The sequence below is a fragment of the Lagenorhynchus albirostris genome, chromosome 2, assembly GCF_949774975.1.
Source record: "Lagenorhynchus albirostris chromosome 2, mLagAlb1.1, whole genome shotgun sequence".
NCBI classification, from domain to species: domain Eukaryota; kingdom Metazoa; phylum Chordata; class Mammalia; order Artiodactyla; family Delphinidae; genus Lagenorhynchus; species Lagenorhynchus albirostris.
In genome coordinates this window covers 90,419,484-90,442,287 of record NC_083096.1, presented here as the reverse complement: position 1 = coordinate 90,442,287, position 22,804 = coordinate 90,419,484, and the positions used below count along the sequence as shown (strand labels likewise).

The window sequence follows — 22,804 nt, the reverse complement described above, 5'->3', positions numbered from 1 at the left end:
CTTGTGGTTGCTAGGGGCGCTCGTAACGGTAGGTGTGTGGTGAGAGTTCACGTTTTAGAGACGTTGTGAAGCCATCCCAAGATTGGCAACTGGGGAACTTGTATGGAGAGTCGGTCTGTCTGAACCCTGGTTTGATAGGTCCCTCGCCGACTCCCGCAATCCCCGCCAGAGCACGTTGGTCCCAGTCTCTCTTCGCTCTTCACCTGCCCGGCCTTTGGCGGGACTCCTCGCTTTTCCGGCTCCGGCGCGGACTTCCTCCAGGTGCTGTGTGACGGCTTCCAGGACTCGACCTGGGAGGTGATGAGGTGCGCTCCGGTGCGTCTGAGCGGGCGCCGGGGGCGAGTCCAGTCGCTTCAGCACTCCCCTCTCATGGCTCGTTTGTTGAGAAAAGTTGGTGAGTTCTAGTCGGTAGGAAAGTCTTCAAGTTTCCGCACGGTCAAGGTAATTTTACTAGCATTTCCTTCCATTTCTCCCCGCTGCCCCCAGTACAGGCTTTCGACCTGGTGACCCAGAGCTCTGGATGTGGGATTCAAATTGTTCACTGTTTTTCTGTTATTCATGAATTAGCTGAAGGTGCCGTCTTTTTTGTGCTTCATGCTTCCATTCCCTAAGCATAGGAGAGCAACTTCACAGCTTCATAGAAAGACTGTAAATGAATTATGTGTTCAAGAAAGATAACCAGTTAGGGAGTCATTTAGTGAGCAGTGTATGACTGAAAGGGAAACGCAAGGGTTCCGATTCTGGTTAAAGATATACCACTGGTCAAGGCCTTAACCTCTCCAGGCCTGTCTCTCTCAAGTTAAGTTCATAACTTAGCCTTAGATTAGGTTTGTAAATGACCAAGGCAATTCAGTGGTAGGGGAAATGTAGAAATAAGCCTTTTGGGTATTGACATCTGTTTTGCCCAACATTTATTTCTTTCCCTGGTAAATTCGACAGGAATTTCGTTTTGTGGTCCCTAGCCAATAAGAAGTTTGGCACCAGTAAAACTGAGGAGAAATTCCAAGTGGCAATCCTCAGGGACCTTTTAGATTTCTGAGAAAGGAATGGTATCCTTTAGTTTCTGGTCAGCTTAATGTGCCCTTTCTATTAAAAAATTTTAGTTAATTTCAGTATGCCCTCTCTTTTGAAGTTCTCTTGAAATTAATATATAGTAACTACCTATATACCTACATAAATATTACCTATGTACCTATATAGGTACTTGAGCATAATAGTATTTCCTGAACACCCAGGGATGCAAGGTGCTCTGCAGCCCTTACTCATATCAGATGTGGTGGTGAATGTCTCACAAGATTATTTGAATGTAGACTCCTCTGGGTAAATGTGTTTGTGCCTTATATATCATAAGTGAAAGGGAGCCACAGGTAGCTCTCATTGTGGATAAGAAGGGAAATCTTGGTTTCTCCCAAGAAAGTGGACCATTATGGAATAAAAATCCAGCACCTACGGACTTCCCCGGTGGCACAGTGGTTAAGAATCCGCCTGCCAACGCAGGGGACGCAGGTTTGATCCCTGGTCCAGGAAGATCCCAGAAGATGCCGCAGAGCAACTAAACCCGTGCGCCACAACTACTGAGCCTGAGCTCTAGAGCCCACAAGCCATAACTAGTGAGCCTGCACACCACAACTACTGAAGCCCGCATGCCTTTGAGCCCTTGCACTGCAACTACTGAGTCCATGTGCTGCAACTACTGAAGGCTGCACGCCTGGAGCCTGTGCTCCACAACAAGAGAAGCCACCGCAATGAGAAGCCCATGAACTGCAACGAAGAGTAGCCCCCGCTTGCCACAAGTAGAGAAAGCCTGCGTGCAGCAACAAAGACCCAATGCAGAAAAAATATAAATTAAAAAAAAAATCCAGCACCTAGTATAGTTTCTTGCCTATAATCAATTCCATTCAATAAATGCTTCATTAAAAGTTGAACCAGCTGTCCCTCTGAAAAAATGAGCCACAGAAGACAGAAAGGAAAGGAATGGAGTAAAGCATGAGAGAATGAGCTAGATTCAGAAACTGAGAAAGGTGTATAAACATCTCGGAGAGCTAGGCACATGGCTCCTGGAGCAAAATAAAGTGTGGCAGAATGGTCAGAGTGGACTGGAGACACTACTGGAGAAACCAGTGAGAACTGATCCCCAAACTGAATTCTTTATGTTCCTGTAACTGTCTAACTTATAAATGACTGAACATGGCTAATGTGCTTCATTGCTGTAATGTTTGGGTCTCTGATGGGCAGTTTTGGCTGGAGAACCCATCATCCTAGCTTGAACTTTCTTCAAATTGTGCTGTGGTCTGAGACCCTGCCTACTCTCAATCCTTTCTTTTCCCTCTCCTTCATAGGTGTCAGGCCTGAGTCACAGTTTGCAGACTCTCCCACCTTCCCTTGCTCCCTTCCCTTTTATCTTTCACAGATAGTTCCCCTAAAAATATCTTGCATGTTGTTATGAATTGTGTCCTTCCCAAAATCCATATGTTGAATCCCTAAACCCACAATACTGCAGAATGTGAGTGCATTTGGAGATGAGTCCTTTAAAGATGTGATTAAGTTAAAATGAAGGTGTTAGGTAGGGTGAACCCTAATCCAGTTTGGCTGATTGCTTATAAGAAGAGGAAATTTGGACACGTAAGGAGACACCAGGGGCATGTTTGCAGAGGAAGGGCCATGTGAGGACACTGTGAGAAGGTGGCCATCTGCAAGCCAAGGACAGAGGCCTCAGAAGAAACCAAACCTGTTGACACCTTGATCTTGGACCTCTAGCCTCCAGAAATAAAGGAGAAATAAATTTCTGTTGTTTAAGCCACCCAGTCTGTGGTATTTTGTTATGGCAGCCCTGGCTAATACACATGTCAAATCCCACCTTGGCAGCTGCCTCTCAGAGGGCCCTAACTAGCACAAGTGGTACCAGGAGAGGTCCAAGAAAACATAATAAGTTGAAGTTTCAGGACTGGCACACTCATTACCTCATAAGCAAAGACGATGCTATCCTGAGCAGTTTAGGGGCATGGGTAGCTCCTAGCACAAGGTGGTGACCCAGTTGCTAAAGATTTAATCAGTAGTGACCTGGGAAAACATCCCAGTGGAGGAGAAAGCCCTTGCAGATAGAATTTCAGGCATGTGAAATATATGAGTGGGAACATGCCTACAAGGACAGTGGAGTTGGCTGGTTACTGCTAAGTTGTATTGACACTCTGAAAAGGAATAAGGAGAAAGCAAGGGTTCTCCCTGGGTTAATGCCTAAGTGTGAGAGACAGAAAACCTCTTTAATAGCTTACAAAGAGGCTTTTATGTCCTATAGTGGAAGAGCTGACACAGTTAAGCCACAGACTCAGGTCGTGATAGAGGCAACAGAGTTCCAGAGACATTTAAATGTGCAACCAAAGCAGGTCAGGGCCCTGGTTGCAAAAACCTGAAACCCTGAAACAAGGGATAGGACTTCTGGATGGACATCTGTAAGGATGTTAGTTCTGCAAACCCACATGAACTTACAAAGTTTGCAGAGGTGGTTCACCTCTTCGTATTATTCTCTGCATGTTGAAAGACACTGCAGAGCCACTGCCCCATGAGGCAACATTGAAGTTGCCCCTACTTCCTGTCCTGGCTGCCAGGCCAGTAACTAGAGTTAAATCCTAACAAAACCCAGCTGAGGGACTTCCCTGGTGGCACAGTGGTTGAGAGTCCGCCTGCTGATGCAGGGGCCATGGGTTCATGCCCCGGTCCGGGAAGATCCCACATGCTGTGGAGCGGCTAGGCCTGTGAGCCGTGGCCGCTGAGCCTGCATGTCTGGATCCTGTGCTCTGCAGCAGGAGAGGCTACAACAGTGAGAGGCCTGCGTACCACAAAAAAAAAAAAAAAAAAAAAGAACCCGCCTGCCAATGCAGGGGACGTGGGTTTGAGCCTTCGTCCGGGAAGATCCCACATGCCGCGGAGCAACTAAGCCCGTGCACCACAACTACTGAGCCTGTACTCTAGAGCCCGCGACCCACAACTACTGAGCCTATGTGCCACAACTACTGAGGCCAGTGCGCCTAGAGCCCATGCTCCACAACAAGAGAAGCCACCGCAATGAGAAACCTGTGCACTGCAAGGAAGAGTAGCCCCTGCTCGCCACAACTAGAGAAAGCCTGTACGCAGCAGCAAAGACCTAATGTAGCCAAAAATAAATAAATAAATTTATATTTAAAAAAAACCCCAGCTGAGAACATACTGGGCCTGATAACGGAGGAAAGAGATTAAATACAAAGAGCTGTAAGAATTAGCTCGCATATATAGACAGAAGCCAGGGGAGTACCCTGCAATTGAAATTTGAGGTTGCTTGATCAAAGTGGCTGGAATATAAGACTAGACAATCAGGAATTCATTGAATTGGGAGCACTTTCTTGAGGCACAGGATTTAACACCCTGGCAAGAACTCTTGGGGATGAAAAAAACTCACTGCCGGGAGGCTTTTAGAAACCTAGAGAAAGTGACGGCCAGTGCTGAGTAAAGTAGAAATGCCCCAGTTGCCCTGGCATATGATACAATAATGAAAAAAAAGACAGGAAAGTGGGCATGCAGGAATAGGTTTGTGAAGCCAGAAGACCCATCAGAAGATTATGTTCAACAGGAAGGCCCAGAAAACACACCATTCACTGAGGCCATCAGAAATCTGGTGAGGGGCAAGAGCATCACCAAGAAGTTCTCTGCTGCCTGGGCTGACAGTAGAAACAGTCACAGAGCTGGGGCTCATTAATAACTATGGGAATGATATTCCCCTTCCCCCAGGTAAGAGAGACCAGATGGTGGCACTTAGTCACCAGAAGCCAGGAGGCTACAATTATGACAAAGACCAACAACATCTGACAAGAGTGGCAACCAAGGGGGCCTGACCCACAGCGAACTGTGGAGATGGATATAGAACTTGGCATCTCTAGGGGCAAAGTTAACATCTACAACCAAAAAAAGGCCAAAATGGAGAAGCAAGAGCCTGAGTATGGTTCCCCCCCACTGCACCAAAAGTCATTATCCCTTGTTCAGTGTCTGGATTTGAGCCACTCTTCAGATCTGAAACCCATTGACTTAAGAGGTGGCAGATCCTGCAGCACTGAAGCAAGTATACATGTAATGATTCCTCAGTCCTTCCCCAAAGAGACCTGTGGCCATTTACTTTGGTGACTGTACACACTGGGGAAGAGGAATAACCAGAAAATTTACTCAGAGTCTGAGTTGACATCAGTACCCTGAGACCCAAAGCATTGTCGTGGCCCCTGTTAGAGTGGGGGCTTATGGGGGCCTTGTAGTAAATGGGGTCCTGGCTAAAGTCCAGCTTACAGTGGGTCCATTGTGTCTATGCACCCACCCGATGGTGATTTCTCCGGTTCCTGTGTGTGTAATTGGAATTGATATATTTGGCGGTTGGAGTGATACCTACCTACATTAAATCCTTGACCTGTGTGAAGTAAGAGCTATCATAGTGGGGAAGGCCAAGTGGAAACACTCACCCCTGGCCAACATAGTGAATTAAAAAAACAAATATCACATACCAGGGGCATAATGGAAATTAGTGCCACCATTAAAGACCTAAAGAATGTGGGTGGAGGGAGGATGGTCCCTATCATGTCTCCACTTAATTAGCCAGTCTGGCCCTTGCAGATGGATCCTGGAGAATGACTGTAGACTACTGCAGGCTTCAGTAGTTGACCCATTACATAAATAATATTATGCTTGTCAGACAAGCACAAGAAAGAGGTGGCTAGTATGCTGGAGGTATTGGTAAGACCAGTGCTCCAGAGAGTAGAAAAATGCTACAAAGATTCAAGGACTTGCCACTTTGGTGAATTTTTAAGGGTCCACTGGTTAGAGGTGTGCTAGTAGTATATCCTTCCAAGTAAAAAACAAATTGTTGCATCTTGCATCCCCTACCACAAAGGAGAATTCACAGGGCTTGGTAGTTCTCTATGTTCTGGAGCAATACATTCCATACCTGGGAATACTGCTCCAGCCCATATACCAGGTAGTACTGAAGATTTCCAGCTTTGTGGCCCAGAACAGGAGAAGGGCTCTTCAGAAGGTCCAGGCTCCTGTACAAGCATCTCTGCCACTTGGCCATATATTCCAGTAGACTCTTTTGTATTAGAGGTGTCAAGAATGGGAAAAGATGCATTTTGGAGCTTGTGATAGTTAATTTTATGTCAACTTGACTGGGACATGGAGTACCCAAATAATATGGTCAAACATTTTCTGGGTGTGTTGGGGTGGGGGGTGTTTCTGGATGAGATTAACGTTGGACTGGTAGAATGAGTAAAGCAGATTGCCCTCCCTAATGTGGGTGGGCCTCATTCAATCAATTGAAGACCTGAATAGAACAAAAAAGCTGAGTAAAAGGGAATTCCTCCTGCCTGACTGCATAGCTAGGACGTTGGTCTTTTCTAGCCTTCAGACTTCGACCAAAACATCAGCTCTTCTTGGATCTTGAGCCTGCCAACTTTCAGACTGGAACTTATACCATCGGTGTCCTGGTTCTCAGGCTTTTGAACTCAGACTGGAACTAAACATTGGTTCTCCTAAGTCATCAGCTTGCGGACTGCAGATCTTGGGACTTCTCAGCCTCTCTAATCATGTGAGCCAATTCCTTATAATAAATCTACATCTATATCTATATCTAACTCCTATTGGTTCTGTTTCTCTGGAGAACCCTGACTAATAGAGATACTATCAGTGGAGTGCAGCTGTAAAAAATAACTAAAAATATGGAAGCAGCTTTGGAACCGGGTAATGGGTAGAGGCTGGAATAATTTTAAGTTACATGCTAGAAATATGGACATTATGGGCAAATCTAGTGAAATCTCAAACGGAAATGAGGAATATGTTATTGGAAACTGGAGGAAAGGCGATCCCTGTTATAAAATGGTAAAGAACTTGGCTGAACCGTGTCCTAGTGTTTTGTGGAAGGTAGAATTTGAGTGATAAAATTGGATGTTTAGCTGAGGAGATTTCTAAGCAAAGTATTGAAGGAGGGGCTTGGTTTCACCTGATTGCTAGCAGTAAAATGTGAAAGGAGAGAGATGAATTAAAGAAAGAATTGTTAAGCAAAGAGGAACCAGAACTTGATGATTTGGAAGATTCTCAGCCTATCCATATTGCAAAAAATGAGAAAGCATGTTCAAATACCAATGGTGTGATGAGATTATCACTTGATAAGGAGTTTACAGGATTACATGAGCAGAAGCACTGCCAGTTTGAACTGAAGGGGACAGAGATGGGGAAAAATGAAGGATGGCTGTTAGATTTATTGAATTGGACAGGACAGAGTGATAGATGATCACCAGGGCCACTGCCTCAGTTTTGACAGGCAGGCGGCTTCTGCCTGAAGCCTTGAGAGTGGGACTACCCAGCAAAGCCTTGGGGGTGATGCTGCCACCCCACTGGACCTGGATGGCTGAGCACTGAGCCAGAGGATTATTCTCAAACCTTAAAGATCTAATGGAATTTTCTTGCTAAATTTTGAACTTGCTTAGGATGCATCCCCCCTTCCTTCTTTCCTGTTTCTCCCTTTTAGAATGGGAATGTCTATCCTGTGCCTCTCCTACCACTGTATTTTGGAAGCACATAACTTGTCTGATTTTACAGATTCACAGCTGGAGAGGAATTTTGCCTCAGGATGAATCATACCTTGAGTCTCACTATATCTGATTTAGATGATATTTAGATGAGACTTTAGAGTTGATACTGGAGTGAGTTAAGACTTTGGAGGCTATTGGGATGGAATAAATGTGTTTTGCATTTAAGAATGACATGAATTTTAGGGGCCAGGGGTGGAATGTTATGGACTGAATTTGTCCCCCTGCCCAATTCTTATGTTGAAGCCCTAACCCCCAATGTGATGGTGAAGAAGAGATACCAGAGAGCACTTTCCGCCCACCCCGTGAGGACAGAGTGAGAATGAGAAGGTGGCTGTCTCCAAATCAGGAAAAGGGATTGCCAGAGCCTGAACATGCTGGCACCCTGATCTCAGACTTCCAGCCTCTAGAACTGTGAAAAAATGAGTGTCTGTTGTTTAAGCCACCAAGTCTATGGTATTTCGTTATAACAGCCCAAACTGACTTAAGACAGAACTTATGGTAAGCCTCAGTGGAAAAATCACAATGCAGTCACTGGAACTTGAGCAAGGCCATGCCATCTGCAGCAGAGAATTATATACGTTTTAAGAAACAGCTACTAATGTGATACTAGGCCTTGGAAGAAACCGAACACTTAACCGTGGGACTCCAAGTAGTCATGTGTCCAAAACTGCCTGTTACGGCCTTGGTTCTTTTGGTGTTCAGATGGACCCAGCAGCATTTATTGTAAGATGGAAATGGTGCATCTGAGATGGAGGTCAAGCACAACTGAGGTACTTGTAAGCTGCATGACCAGGTAGTCCAGACCCCCATGTCACCCACCACAACTGCACCAATACCGTGACCAGCTGAAGGAGGGGTAAAGCCTGAGTTTGGTTTATGGGTGAGTCAGCTTAAGATGTGGATGTAAGCCAAAGTTAAATAGTGGCCGCATTATAGTCACATACTTGAGAAGCTTTGAAAAATAGTGGAGAGGAAAAATCTTCCTAATGGGTAGAGTTAGAAACATTGTCCCTGGTCATCTGGTTTGTGTATAAGGAGAAACAGACTGAAGTAAGAATATATATAGATTCTTGGGCATGTGTCAATGGCCTGGCCCGCTGGTAAGGGGCCGGGAAGAAAAAAGACTGGAAGACCAAAGACAAGAAGGTCTAGGGTAGAGTCTTGTGGGTGAATATACATGAGTGGGCATGAAGTGTGAAGATTTTTGTATCATATTTTGCACCCACTAGGGAAGAGGTACTAAACAATTAAGTAGAGAAAATAACTCATGCAGTTGTCATTACCAGCCTTAATCATTGGCTACCTTGGAACCAGCCTGATGGGCACTGTTGTGGGTTATATTGTATCCCCCCCAAATTCATACGTTAAAGTTCTAATCCCCAATACCTCAAAATGTGACATTTGGAAATAGGGTTCTTGCTGTTGTAGTTAGTTAAAATGACATCATACTGGAGTAGGATGGGCCCCTAATTCAATGTGACTGGTATCCTTATAAACAGAAGGCCATATGAAGACAGAAATATGCAGAGGGAATGCCATGTGAAGATAAAAACAGAGATAGGGTGATGCAGGAGAAGCCAAGGAACACCAAAGAAGCTAGGGGAGAAGCATGGAACAGATTTTCCCTCACAGCCCTCAGAAGGAACCAAGCCTACTGACACCTTGGTCTCAGACTTCTAGCTTCCAGAATTGTGAGACAATAAATTTCTGTTGTTTAAATCACCAAATTTGTGGTACTTTGTTAACGCAGCCCTAAGAAACTAATACAGACACATAAATGGTGTGGTAGAGATAGAAGCTATATATGGGCCCAGAAAGTATGGACTCCAACTTTTTAAGGCTGATCTAGCTACTAATGCCTAAATGTCCAACATGTCAGCAATAGAGACCAATGCTGAGCCCCCAAAATGGAGCTATTACTCATGGAGACAGTTGGCTACTTGGTGACAAGTTGACTACTTTGAGTCCCTTCCATTCTGCGGGGGCCAGTGCTTCATTCTCACAGTGATAGATAGCTATTCTGGATATGGGTTTTCCTTTCCACCAACAGATCCTCAGCCAACATTACTGAATTGGGATTTGTGGAGTGTCTGATCCACAGGCACAGAATCCTGCATAACATAGCATCCAACCAGGGCAACTGCTTCATGGTAAAAGAAGTGCGAGAGTGGACCCATGACCTAGTACCGCACCAGCCAGAAAAAGCTGACCTGATAAAGAGCTGGAATGGCTTTCTAAAGTCTCAAGTGAAATGCCATTCATTTCACTTATTCATTATTCCAGCCTCCCACATGCTGCAGAGGCAACTCTGAAAAAACAAGATGCTATCATTCAGGATATGTTATACACATTAAATCCCAGGCCTTTATGAACCCAATAGGAAAAGTACATGGGTCCACTAACCAAGGAGTGGATGCAGGAATAGCTCCATTTACCTTTACTACCAATGACCCACTAGAGGATTTTGTGCTTCCTGTACCCACAAACCTGGGATATATAGGGCTGGAGGTACTGGTCCCCAACGGGATTGCACTCCTGTTAAGGGACACAGCAAAGGTCCCATTGAACTGTAAGCTATGACTGCTGCTGGGGCACTTTGGACTCATTATTCCAGGGACCAGTAGGTGAAAAGAGAAGTCACCATCATGACAAGGATAACTGACCCTGATCAGTAGGAGAAGGTATCACGGCTTTTTACAGAATCCATGTGATCCACTTGGGCATCTCCTGATACTCCCTTGCCCCACTGTAACTGTGAACACATGCAGCAACTCTGGACTAAGAAGGGTGGGGTTACTAGGAGCTCAGTCCCCTCAAGAATAAGGGTTTGGATTATACCACCACATAAGCCACCAAGACCTGCTAAGATGAAAACTGAGGGTGAGGGGAATTTAGAGTGGATAGTGGAAAAGGGAGAGAATGAGTATCAACTGTGGCCTCCAGACCGATTTCTATAGTTCATTCCACTAACCTTCCTCTTTCAAGTTTCTCATCAGGAAGAGAGGCCCATGGAAACCATGGAAGAGCTTCTCCCCAAACCAACAAGAAGAAGTGTATAGATCAGTGGGTCAAAGGAGTGGACTGTGGTGTTTCTGAAAATGTGCCACTGGATTTCCTGCTGTGCATAGCATAGTTAACTGATGAACCCAGATACTGATCTGGATCCACCAGTGTGTTCACATCTGAGGCCACATTTCCCACAACCTACTCCTACCTAACTACTGAGCATGGTGGAGTAATAATGCAGGTTCATTCCTTCCAGACTTGGGACTCCTCTAATGGGACACTTTGGCTTGAGAACTACTGTTGGGATTCAGAGCTCAGAGGGAAATTGAGAGAAAGGAAATTTTTGCAAAGACAGTTTAAAAAGAAAATAAAGGGACTTCCCCGGTGGTGCAGCGGTTAAAAATCTGCCTGCCAATGCAGGGGACACGGGTTCGAGCCCTGGCCCAGGAAGATCCCACATAATGCAGAGCAGCTAAGCCTGTGTGCCACAACTACTGAGCCCGTGAGCCACAACTACTGAGCCCATGAGCCACAACTACTGAAGCCCATGCGCCTAGAGCCCGTGCTCCACAACAAGAGAAGCCACTGCAATGAGAAGCCCATGCACTGCAACAAAGAGTAGCCCCCGCTCACCACAACTAGAGAAAGCCTGCGTGTAGCAGCGAAGACCCAACACAGCCAAAAATAAATTAATAAATTAATTTTTAAAAAGAAAATAAATATAAAATCAGAAATTGATAAAAATAGAAAGCAAAAAAATGAGAAAATCAACAAGAGCAAAACTTATTAATCTCCAAAAAGACAAAAAATTAATCACCTCCTAGCAAGGCTAATCAAGGAAAAGTTTAAGAGAACACATTACTAATATCAGCAATAAAATAGGGGCATCACCACAAGTCCTATAGCTATTAAAAATATAAGAGGATACAACTTTATACCAATAAATTTGGCAATTCAGATGAAGTGGAAAATTTTATTGAAAAATAAAGCTTATCAACACTGAAACAATAACAAACAGGAAATTCTATATTTTGTATTTTAAAGGAATTGAACTAATCATTTAAAACCTCTCTACAAAGAAAACTCCAGATAGCATCACTGATGAATTCCTTCCAACATGTATATTTCTTTCAGAAAGGCATAAAAGGCATATTCACACTTCCTGATGCTTATATATCACACAGTCTATTTGTGGATTAACTTCCCCCTGCTCCATGTCTCATTCATTTAGCACCTACTATGCATTATGTTAAGAGTTGTAGAAACGAAGATGGATAAAGCTTTTGGCAGAGGGAGCCTTCAGGTTGGTGGAAGAAGCAGATATATAACGTAAATGCAATGAAATAAGTGCTAATGAAGATTTTTGTAAAGTACTATGAGAGATGGGTGTGAATCCAGGGAAGGAAAGGCTTTAACAGGCATGAGAAGTGAAACAATATGCCATGTGCTGTTGTCAAAAAAAATTGATACCTCAGGATTATTCCCTGGCTTCTGCTTTTCATTCTTCCTAATTTCATCCACTCTCATATTTGTCCCTTTCATATATAATTTAATCATTACAAAATTTGTATCTCTAGCCTCTACCCTCTCTTGAGCTCCAGGCCTAAATATTCAAATATCCAGACAACTCACCTACTCAAGGACTTTGCTTCCACACTTATTCTCCTCTCTCTCCTGCATCACCAGTCCTCCCTCCCTTCTTGAAGAAACCCTCCCTTGATGGCATATGTCTCTTCGGCTACTACACTACTTTTCTGCTCCCCTTTATATAGAGAATCTTCTCACTTTCTTTCTACTGCATCTTAACCTTTTATGATACTTAAAAACTTTTTTTTATAAATTTATTTCTTATTGGCTGTGTTAGGTATTCGTTGCTGCGCGTGGGCTTTCTCTAGTTGCAGCGAGCAGGGGCCACTCCTCGTTGCAGCGCGCAGGCCTCTCACTGCAGTGGCTTCTCTCGCTGCAGAGCACAGGCTCCAGGCATGTGGGCTTCAGTAGTTGCAGCACGTGGGCTCAGTAGTTGTGGCTCACGGTCTCCAGAGCACAGGCTCAGCAGTTGTGATGCACGGGCTTAGCCGCTCCGCAGCATGTGGGATCCTCCCAGACCAGGGATTGAATCCTTGTCCGCTGCATTGGCAGGTGGACTCTCAACCACTGCACCGCCAGGGAAGCCTGATACTTAAAAACTTTTATGAGTCTTTTATCCCTGCTACTCTTCTAAGACTACCTTTACCTGGCTTCTACCCTCTTGATCACTACTACTGTAGTCCAAACCACCATCATCTCTCACCTAGACTTATCAAGGTCACCAATAACCTTCGTGTTGCCAAATCCAATTCTCAACTTACTTGACCTAACAGCAGCATTTAAGCAGTTGATCATTTCCTCTTTCTTGAAAGACTATCTTTACCTGGCTTCTACCCTCTACTGATTTTCTTCTCACTTCACTGGACACTTCTCAGTCTCTTTGTTGGATCTTCTTTCTCTTCTCAACCCTTAAGTATTAGAGTATTCTAGTGTTCCATCCTTGGACTTCTACTCAGTTTTAGCTTATACTCATCTTAGAAAATCTTAACCAATTCCATCATCTTAAATGTCACCTATAAGCCAATAAATCCAAAAATGTATATCTATAGATTTAACCTCTCCCCTGAACTCCAGACTCATATCTCCAATAACTATTCTACTTGGAAGTCTAACAGTATTCCAAACTAAACATGTCTAAAATCAAACTCTTGAGTCCCTGTTTATCAAACCTAATTCCCTTCAGTCTTCTCCATCTCAGTAACTGGCTCTGTGATTCAGCCTGTTGCTCAGGCCAGAAATATTGGGGTCATTGTTGACTGCTCTCTTTTTCTACTACCCTCATTCAATCCATCATCACATTGCATCAGCTCTGCCTTCAAAATATATCCCAGGGCTTCCCTGGTGGCGCAATGGTTAAGAATCTGCCTGCCAATTCAGGGGACGTGGGTTCAAACCCTAGTCCGGGAAGATCCCACATGCTGTGGAGGAACTAAGTCCAAGTGCCACAACTACGGAGCCTGCGCTCTAGAGCCCGTGAGCCACAACTACTGAGCCTGTGTGCCACAACTCCTGAAGCCATCATGCCTAGAGGCCATGCTCCACAACAAGAGAAGCCACTGCAATGAGGAGCCTGTGCGCCTCAACGAAGAGTAGCGCCTGCTCACCACAACTAGAGAAAGCCCACATGCAGCAATGAAGACCCAACACAGCCATAAATAAATAAATACATTTATAAAAATATATATATATATCCCAAGTCTGATCAGTTCTCACTAACTTGATCACTACTACTCTAGTCCAAACCGCCATCATCTCTTACATAGATCCCTTCCTTGTAACTGGCTACCCAGCTTCCACACTTCCCCCATGATAGTCTTTTGGGAGTGATCCTTTTACAGTATAAGTTAGGATATGGTACTCCCCTATTCAAAAATCCTCCAACGATTCACATCACACTTAAAATAAAACCCAAGGTTTTTTCCATGATCTACGAGGTCTTTTGCTATATTCTGATATTATCTTCTCCCATTCTCCCCTTCCTTTTTTTTGTGTTTCAGTCACACTAGTCTCATTGTTATTCCTCAAATATATGACAAGCACATTCCCATCTCTGGACATTTGCACTTGCTGTTCACTCTGCCTAAAATACTCTTTCTCCAGATATTCACATGGCTCATTTCTCTGTTCAAATGTCACCCCCTCACAGGGACTACTTCATCTAAAATAACTCCTTCATTTGCTGGGATTTTACTCTGCTCTATTTTCTTTCATAGCTTGTAACATTAAAGGGATTATATTATGTATGCATTTGGGTTTTTTAATTATTTTTTTTATTTTTTAACATCTTTACTGAAGCATAATTGCTTTACAATGGTGTGTTAGTTTCTGCTTTGTAACAAAGTGAATCAGCTATACATATACATATATCCCCATATCCCCTCCCTCTTATGTCTCCCTCCCACCCACCCTATTCCACCCCTCTAGGTGGTCACAAAGCACCAGGCTGGTCTCCCTGTGCTATGTGGCTGCTTCCCACTAGCTATCTATTTTATGTTTGGTAGTGTATACATGTCCATGCCGCTCTCTCACTTTGTCCCAGCTTACCCTTCCCCCTCCCCGTGTCCTCAAGTCCATTCTCTAGTAGGTCTGCGTCTTTATTCCCACCCTGCCCCTAGGTTCTTCATGACCTTTTTTTTTTAGATTCCATATATATGTGTTAAAATACGGTATTTGTTTTTCTCTTTCTGACTTACTTCACTCTGTATGACAGATTCTAAGTCCATCCACCTCACTACAAATAACTCAATTTTGTTTCTTTTTATGGCTGAGTAATATTCCATTGTATATATGTGCCACATCTTCTTTATCCATTCATCTGTCGATGGATAGTTAGGTTGCTTCCATGTCCTGACTATTGTAAATAGAGCTAATGAACATTTTGGTACATGACTCTTTTTGAATTATGGTTTTCTCAGGGTATATGCCCAGTAGTGGGATTGCTGGGTCATATGGTAGTTCTATTTGTAGTTTTTTAAGGAACATCCATACTGTTCTCCATAGTGGCTGTACCAATTCACATTCCCACCAGCAGTGCAAGAGTGTTCCCTTTTCTCCTCACCCTCTCCAGCATTTATTGTTTGTAGATTTCTTGATGATGGCCATTCTAACTGGTGTGAGATGATATCTTATTGTAGTTTTGATTTGCATTTCTCTAATGATTAATGATGTTGAGCATTCTTTCATGTGTTTGTTGGCAATCTGTATTCCTTCTTTGGAGAAATGTCTATTTAGGTCTTCTGCCCATTTTTGGATTGGGTTGTTTGGTTTTTTGATATTGAGCTGCATGAGCTGCTTGTAAATTTTGGACATTAATCCTTTGTCAGTTGCTTTGCATTTGTTTATTGGATATATTATCTGCCTTCCACACTAGAATGCAAGCTCTATAAGGGCAAGGATTCATGTTTTGTTCAGTCACCAAGTCCTATCAATTCTACCCCTTAGAAATATCTTCATTCCATCTTCTTCTCCATTATCACTACCTTCGCCTTAATTCAGTTGCCATCACCACTTGCTAGGACTATTATAGTATTCTCCTACTTGACTTTCTGCCTTCACCTTCTTTTGATGTCTTTCTCTCCCATTACTTACCAGTTTGATAGCACTGTAGTTGATATGTATTCATGTCTCTCCTACGTAGAATCCTTTGTAGGGGACACCCTCTTTGCCTACTGGATAAAATTCAAGCCCCTCAACACAGCATCCAAGTCACCTCCTGCAACCTCCTCACCTTTACCAGCAGCACCAAACTGCTTATATCTCCTCATGTCCTTGCCTGTGTCCTTGGGACATACTGGTTCTTCTACTTAAATGTCCTTTCCTGACTCTCAGAGATAGATAAATATTTCTTCCTTTGGCCATACTTCTATTGCATTTATTATACTGTGGTGGAATTTTTTTCTTTTTTTGCTTACATGTAGGTCTCTTATTAATCTATGAGCTCTTAAGGGAAGAGAGTTGTGTTTTATTCAGCCCACAGCTTCTGTCACACAATAAGGGGTAGATGAAGATTGGAGTAGGGCATGGAGAACGTTCACAGTAGAAGGGACTGTGTGTGTAAATACTCTGAGGCATGAGGGGACTTGGCATCTTCAGAAAAGAGAGAAGGGCTGTGTGACTGACCCAGTGAATAAAGGGGAGAGCGGCAGGAGGCAAGCTAGAAAGACTGTGGGAACCAGATCACGCAAGGCCCTTGTCGAACATGCAAAAGATCTTGAACATCATCCTATGAAGCCTCTAAAAGATTTTAAGGAGAATAAAGGTAAAATTTGCACTTTAAAAAAAAACCCTCATGAAGCTTGCTATGTAAAGAATGGATTGAATGAGTACAAGAACAAATAGAGAGAGACCTGTTGGACACTAATGCAGTCGTCCAGGCGAAAAGGGATGATGCATTGGCCTGGGTTGGCAGCAGTGGGGATAGTGAAAAGTAAACAGATTCAAGATATATCTTGGAGGTAAAATGAACAGGAGTTGATAGGACAAAAGGGGGTGAGGAAGATAGATTGCACAACTGAATGGCTGATGGTATCACTTGCTGAAATGCAGATTTGTCCTAGGAAGTTCAAAGGAGCAATAGCTAAGTTTTGAGAAGTTGAGTTTGAGATGCCCGAGTATGAGACATATAAAGGGATATGCTGAAAAGGCGGCTGAATATGGAGGTATGAATTTCAGAAGAGAGGTCTGAGCTGGAAGAATAGCTAGGAGTCATGAGCACACAGACTGTGTCTAAAGCCATAAGAGTTGATACAAGAGCCAAGGAGACATGGTAGCATGAAAACAGAAGAGGATTATGGATGATGCAGAGTTGAGAAGAAATTCATTGGATTGGAGATAATGAGAACAGGAAGCTAAGAGGCCACATGGACTTTATAATTGCCCAGGAGAGTGGCAGAAGTTGAGGGGACAGGAAGGCCATGAGCCAGGTGCTTGCAGATCTTCAGAGAATGAGAAAAGTGGCCAAGAGTTTGGAAGATCATTGCATTCAGAAGGGAGAAAAGATGAATGGATAGATGACATGAACCTGAAAAAGGCAGATTTTGCAAGAGGGAGAGGGAATAGTGAGGAGAAACAACCTAAATTTCCCCTTAATTGTATTCTCTGTTTCAGATAATGAGGATCTTCAAGAATGTCTTCGAACTGCAGGTTAAATAGGCTCAAAGAAATCCCACCCCTATTGTTCCAGACTAAGCCCATCCCCTGGGGCTTAATCAAGGCAGAGAAGCTGCCAGAGTGAGGAGGCCAAACCTGTGGGAAGGTGGCATGGAATAAGAATGGCAACTAAGAAGCTGTACTAAGAGTTCAGGTGAGAGCAGGTGAGAGATTGAATTAATGCAGAGGCAGAGGGGACAGCAGGGAGAGAGAGCTTGAGGAAACATCTCTAACATAGCTGGAGACTGAGTTCAATCATGTGACCAATGATCCAATCAGTCATGCCTTCCCAGTGAAATCCCAATAAAATGTCTTGATGCTGAGGTTCAGAGGAGTCCCTGGTTGGTGAACACGGGTGTGCTGGGAAAGTGACATGTCCTGGCTCCCCAGGGAGAAGATATGGGAGCTCCATGTTGAAGACCCTCCCAGACCTCACCCTATGTGTCCCTTCATTTGGCTGGCCCTGGTTGTATCCTTTAAATAAAACTGTAATTGTTAAGTGCAGTGCTTTTCTGAGTCATTTAGTTCTGTGATTTATTCTTGTGAATTATTGAACCTGATGGGATAATGGGAACCCCTGAATTTCTGCCAGTTGGTCAGAAGTGTGGGTGACCTGGGGACTCTCAAAGTGTGGATGGCATCTGAAGTAAGGGCAGTCTTGCTGAGGACCGTGCCCTTAAACCTGCGTAGTCTTACACTACCTCCAGGTGGTTAGCATCAGAATTGTATTCAGTTGGGGTTTGTGTTAGAGTAACAGGTAACAAACAGAGAATTCTACTCAAACTGACTTTAAAAAGTGAAGGGAATTTATTGGTGCACATTACCAAAAAAGTCCACAAGTAACATGGCTTCAAGCATGGCTTGACCCAGCAACTCAAATAATGTGACCAGGACCTAGTTTTTCTCTCCTAGTTTTTCCTGAGACTGGCGTCATCCTCAGCAAACTCTCCCTTCCTGGTGCAGGATGGCTGCCAATAGTTCCTGAAGCTATGTGCATGTGGATTTACATCCAATTAAGAGAGATTTTTATTCATTCAAATAGATGTTCAAGAATTGAGTATAACTGGCCAAAATTGGGTCATATTCCCATCCTTGAATGAATTATTATGACCAGAAATAGTGCCATAAGTCAATCAGAACCTACTTCTAAAACCAGAGGTGGGATTTATCTTACTTAAACCATTTGGCCATAAATGGCTTGCCTTATACAAAATCCGGGTACTACTGTTGGAAAAATGGGGAAATAAATACTATGGAAGCAATCAGTAATGGAACCGTGTTCAGCTGATATTTATTTAATTGACATCTCATTTTGAAAATTAGCTGCATTCTGGAAAACAATCCCAGATTCCTTTAGTTCTTAAATTCTACACTGAAGGGTTGTTCTGTCTGTACTCCAGGTGGCTTAGATACCCTGTGAGGTTCTCTTTACAACCTAATGATTTGCTGGTACAATCCCAAATGAGAGAAATACAGCTTGTCAGATTATGGTACAATTCATCTTCTCCAGAGATCATTTATGTGACAAATTAATTATTCAGAGAATAAAACCCTAAGAGGTGCCCACACTTAAAGAGCTGACAGAAGATGATTCTGCAGAAGAACATCTCCATGCCCTCAGCTCTGAAAAATCACTTGAAACTACTGAAAGAGATGTCACAAAGTTTACATACCAGAGTTCATGGACTTTATTTATGGGCAACATTCTTCGATCCTCTCTTAGAGTCAATTTGCCATGATTCTAGGTGCAGTTCTAACAGGTTTGTTATCTGATGTAATGATCATCTTTGTTTTTGCTTGTTCACTGTTCTTTCTTATTTAGGCAAAAGCACCCTGATTTTCCGTTGGGGAAACTAGTTCTCTCTAACTTTCAGTTTTGTGGTTTTGATAGGACTGATACTACCCACAAGGTCCAAGAATGAGTACAAGGATCTGGCCAGTCCCTTGGCCACACTGTGACTGATTCTGAAATGGGAATGTGGCCCAACCTGGGCTATTGAGAGCCCTACCCAGAATTTCGCCTGCAACTCTTATGGGGCTGCTAGGTTGTTACGATGTTAAGACCAGACATGTTGTTGGGCTATCAAGGGGGAGAATCCAGCTGGAAAATGAAACCGACATAGAGAGAAAAGCAGAGGAGAGATAGACAGAGACAGAGGTAGAGAAAGAATCCACTTCTGATGTTATTTGGGCCCCTGGAACGAGTCATGACTGAAACTCTTGGATGTTTCAGTTACAGGAGGCAACAAATTTCCTTTTCTGCTTAAGCCTGTTTGAGTCAGGTGTCTGCACTAAAGTAGTTTAAACTAATTCATCTGGTTTTCTGCAACAAGCAAATTGGAAGCAACAACAGAGGAGGGTTTTTGCTTGGAGGCATATGAATTAGCAGCAGTTTCACTAATTTTTTAAAAATTTATGAATTCTGCACACTTAGTGAAATAAAATCCAATATTTTGGTACTTGGTGCTGACACCAAAGGAAAGCAAAGGAAAACTACAAAATCTCTCTGTCTAATTAAAAAAAAAAAAAAGAAAGAAAAAGAAAGAAAGCAGTTTGGGATCCAGATCATGACATCATATCTTACAGTACAGGACAATGTTTGATAGTCCTGATGTGACATTCCCTATTTTTATACCTGTCATCAATGGTCTTTCACACTTAAAACCATCTTTGATTCCTCTCTTAGTGAGTAGTTACAATACTAGAGCAAAATTATATTTTTAAACTTTCTGCTTTAATTTCCTGCAAAGCCAAAATACTGGATTTTTTTACATGTTTAGAATTCATAAAGTTTTAAAAATATTAATGTAACTAAATATTATTTAACACATTTAAAAACAAAAATTGTAAACAAATTACAAAATATCCTTCTGGCCACTACTGGCTCTGCTGCTTTCTGCAACTTCACTTCTACCCCACACATATCCATACACGTCATCTATGATGTAGCTGGTTAGGAAGAGCTTCTAGACTTTCCTGCCCAGTTTAGCAACCCATAGGGTTTTCAGGACTACTTCCTCTGATTGAAAATGATTTCTCTCCTGTGAGCCCAAAAGAGATGGCCCTAGCTGGGTCTGACTCTTCTCCATCCCCTATGGGGAGATTTCCTACTTCAAAGACTCCTCCTTTTTAGTCCTCGCTCAGCATTTTTGCTGAGAGAGCATAGTGGAGGATGAAGTTTGGAAGAGATGAAGTTTGGAAGAGGTAGGGAGTTACTGGAACAGGGTGGTAAGGAGGGGATGGGAGGGTTTATGGTGATAAATGGTAATGGTTTATGGTTAGTGATGAGGAGGAGGTTAGAGCAGGAGGAGGAAGGAGGGTTTGAAGAGGACCTAAGAAGAGTAGATAAAGCTGCTGACTGAGGTCTAAAATAATGGTATTACACCAGTAAAAATACCTTAATTTCAGTGCTTAAAAATAGCACAGTATACAGGTACACTGGAATATAGAAAACAGTAATGCAGTCATGATTCCCTCTTTCCTGACCTTCAGTCAGAGTAGCCGCTAAATCTTGTTAATTCAATTTCAGACACATGCCACTCCACCTGGAGATTCAACTTCCTGAAGTATTTTTGGCACAAACCTTGAAAGGCTCTGGTTCTGTTTTAAGAAGGAAAGCCATGTACTTACATCACTTATACACACTGCTGCCAGATTAATAGTTCTGAATCACAGTTCTACCACAGAGCAACGAATATTTATTGAATATTTGGTATGTGGCAGGCACCAGGCCCTCTTTATATTACCTTATTTAACCTTCATAACAGCCCTTCATAGTAGATACTGTCATTAACCCCATTCTGTAGATAAGAAAATAGAAGCTTAGGAAAATTAAGTCTCTTGAAAAGGAAACATAGCTCCTAAGTGGCAGAACTAGGTTTGGAACTAATCTGTCTCACTCCACTTGGATCCTTAACCTCTATTCTTTTTTTTTTTTTTTTTTTTTTTTGCGGTACGCAGGCCTCTCACTGCTGTGGCCCCTCCCATTGCAGAGCACAGGCTCCGGATGCGCAGGCCCAGCGGCCATGGCCCACGGGCCCAGCCGCTCCACAGCATGTGGGATCCTCCCAGACTGGGGCACGAACCCACGTCCCCGGCATCAGCAGGCAGACTCTCAACCACTGCGCCACCAGGGAAGCCCTTAACCTCTATTCTTTATCACCTCTTCTGCTCAAAATCTGAGTGAGTAGTCAATAAAGTCTAAGGGCTTATCACTTAAGGCCCTTACCCCCAACTGCCATTCCAATTTTATTTTCTACTATGGCCCGTCATACATCTGATTTTCAGGGCAAATAGAAGTATTTGTTGATCACCAATATGCCTCAGCAATACACACTTCCATGTCTTTGTTTATGGAGGAATGTTTTCTCTATGTCACTGGTTCCAGAAAAAAATAGAAATATTTAAATCACTGTTTCACACAATAATTGTCATAGTTTTTATTTTCCATTACAATAACAGCCATTGATTTTTACATATATACATATATACACACACATATATATATTTCTTCCCTTAAAATAAACTATTTTCTTCTCAAGTATGTACAAAGATTAAGTGTTTTGGAAATGTATTAGGCCTTTACAAATTGTTTATAAATCCAAATCCAACAGAATTAGGATTCCAAATAGTAGAAGTCATTTTACCAGAAGTCCAAAAAGTCTTCAGGGTCTCCCAAGATTATCTAAAATAAACACAGAAACAAAAAACTATTCAGGACAGAAATTTGGCAAGTGGTCAGTCTCCTTTTGTAGGGTGCCTCTACTCCTAACAGGCATAATTTTCAAAAAAACCTGCTGTGGAATAAATTTCATGGATTAAAAAAAATGCTGAGTGACGTTACCTTGAATGTACAGTCAATTTGGCCACAATACAGCTTCAGCTTTGTAAAAAGCAGTAGCTCTCCAGAAAACAAAAAGGGAAGATTTTTCCAACTTATTTTAGGAGGCTACCATTACCTTGATAACAAAACCAAAGAGAGTCCAAAAAAGAAAACTACAAACCAATAGCCCTCATGAACATAGATGAAAAAAATCCTCAACAGGGGAATTCCCTGGCGGTCCAGTGGTTAGGACTCGGTGCTTCCGCTGCATGGAGCCAGGTTCAATCCCTAGTCAGGGAACTAAGATCTTGCATGCCGTGCACTGGCATGGCCAAAAAAAAAAAAAAAATTCTCAACAGAATTTAAAAATTGAATTCAACAATATATAATATACACATACATATTATAGAATATATATACGTTAAGAATAACACATCATGACCAAAAATTCAAAGCTGACTGATTCAGTATTCAAAAATCAGTCAATAGACCCACAAAAATATAGTCATTTGATCTTTGACAAAGAAGCAAAGGCAATTCAGTGGAGAAAAAATATGCTGTTCAACAAATGGTGCTGGAAAAACTGGACATCCATGTGCAAAAAAATGAATCTAGACACAGACTTTATACTCTGCACAAAAAT

General features: G+C 42.7%; 1 long non-coding RNA gene across 3 annotated transcripts; it reads left to right on the top strand.

Moving 5' to 3' along the window:
* Window positions 1-24: 24 nt before the first annotated feature.
* Window positions 25-17,795, top strand: LOC132516039 (uncharacterized). Of its 3 annotated transcripts, none has more exons than XR_009539240.1 (3): window positions 25-441; window positions 6,409-6,595; window positions 17,298-17,795. It is a non-coding gene; the product is annotated as an uncharacterized LOC132516039 (long non-coding RNA). The 3 variants fall into 3 exon arrangements; XR_009539238.1 differs by lacking the exon at window positions 17,298-17,795 and adding an exon at window positions 9,098-9,288; XR_009539239.1 differs by lacking the exon at window positions 17,298-17,795 and adding an exon at window positions 7,842-9,288.
* Window positions 17,796-22,804: the final 5,009 nt, after the last annotated feature.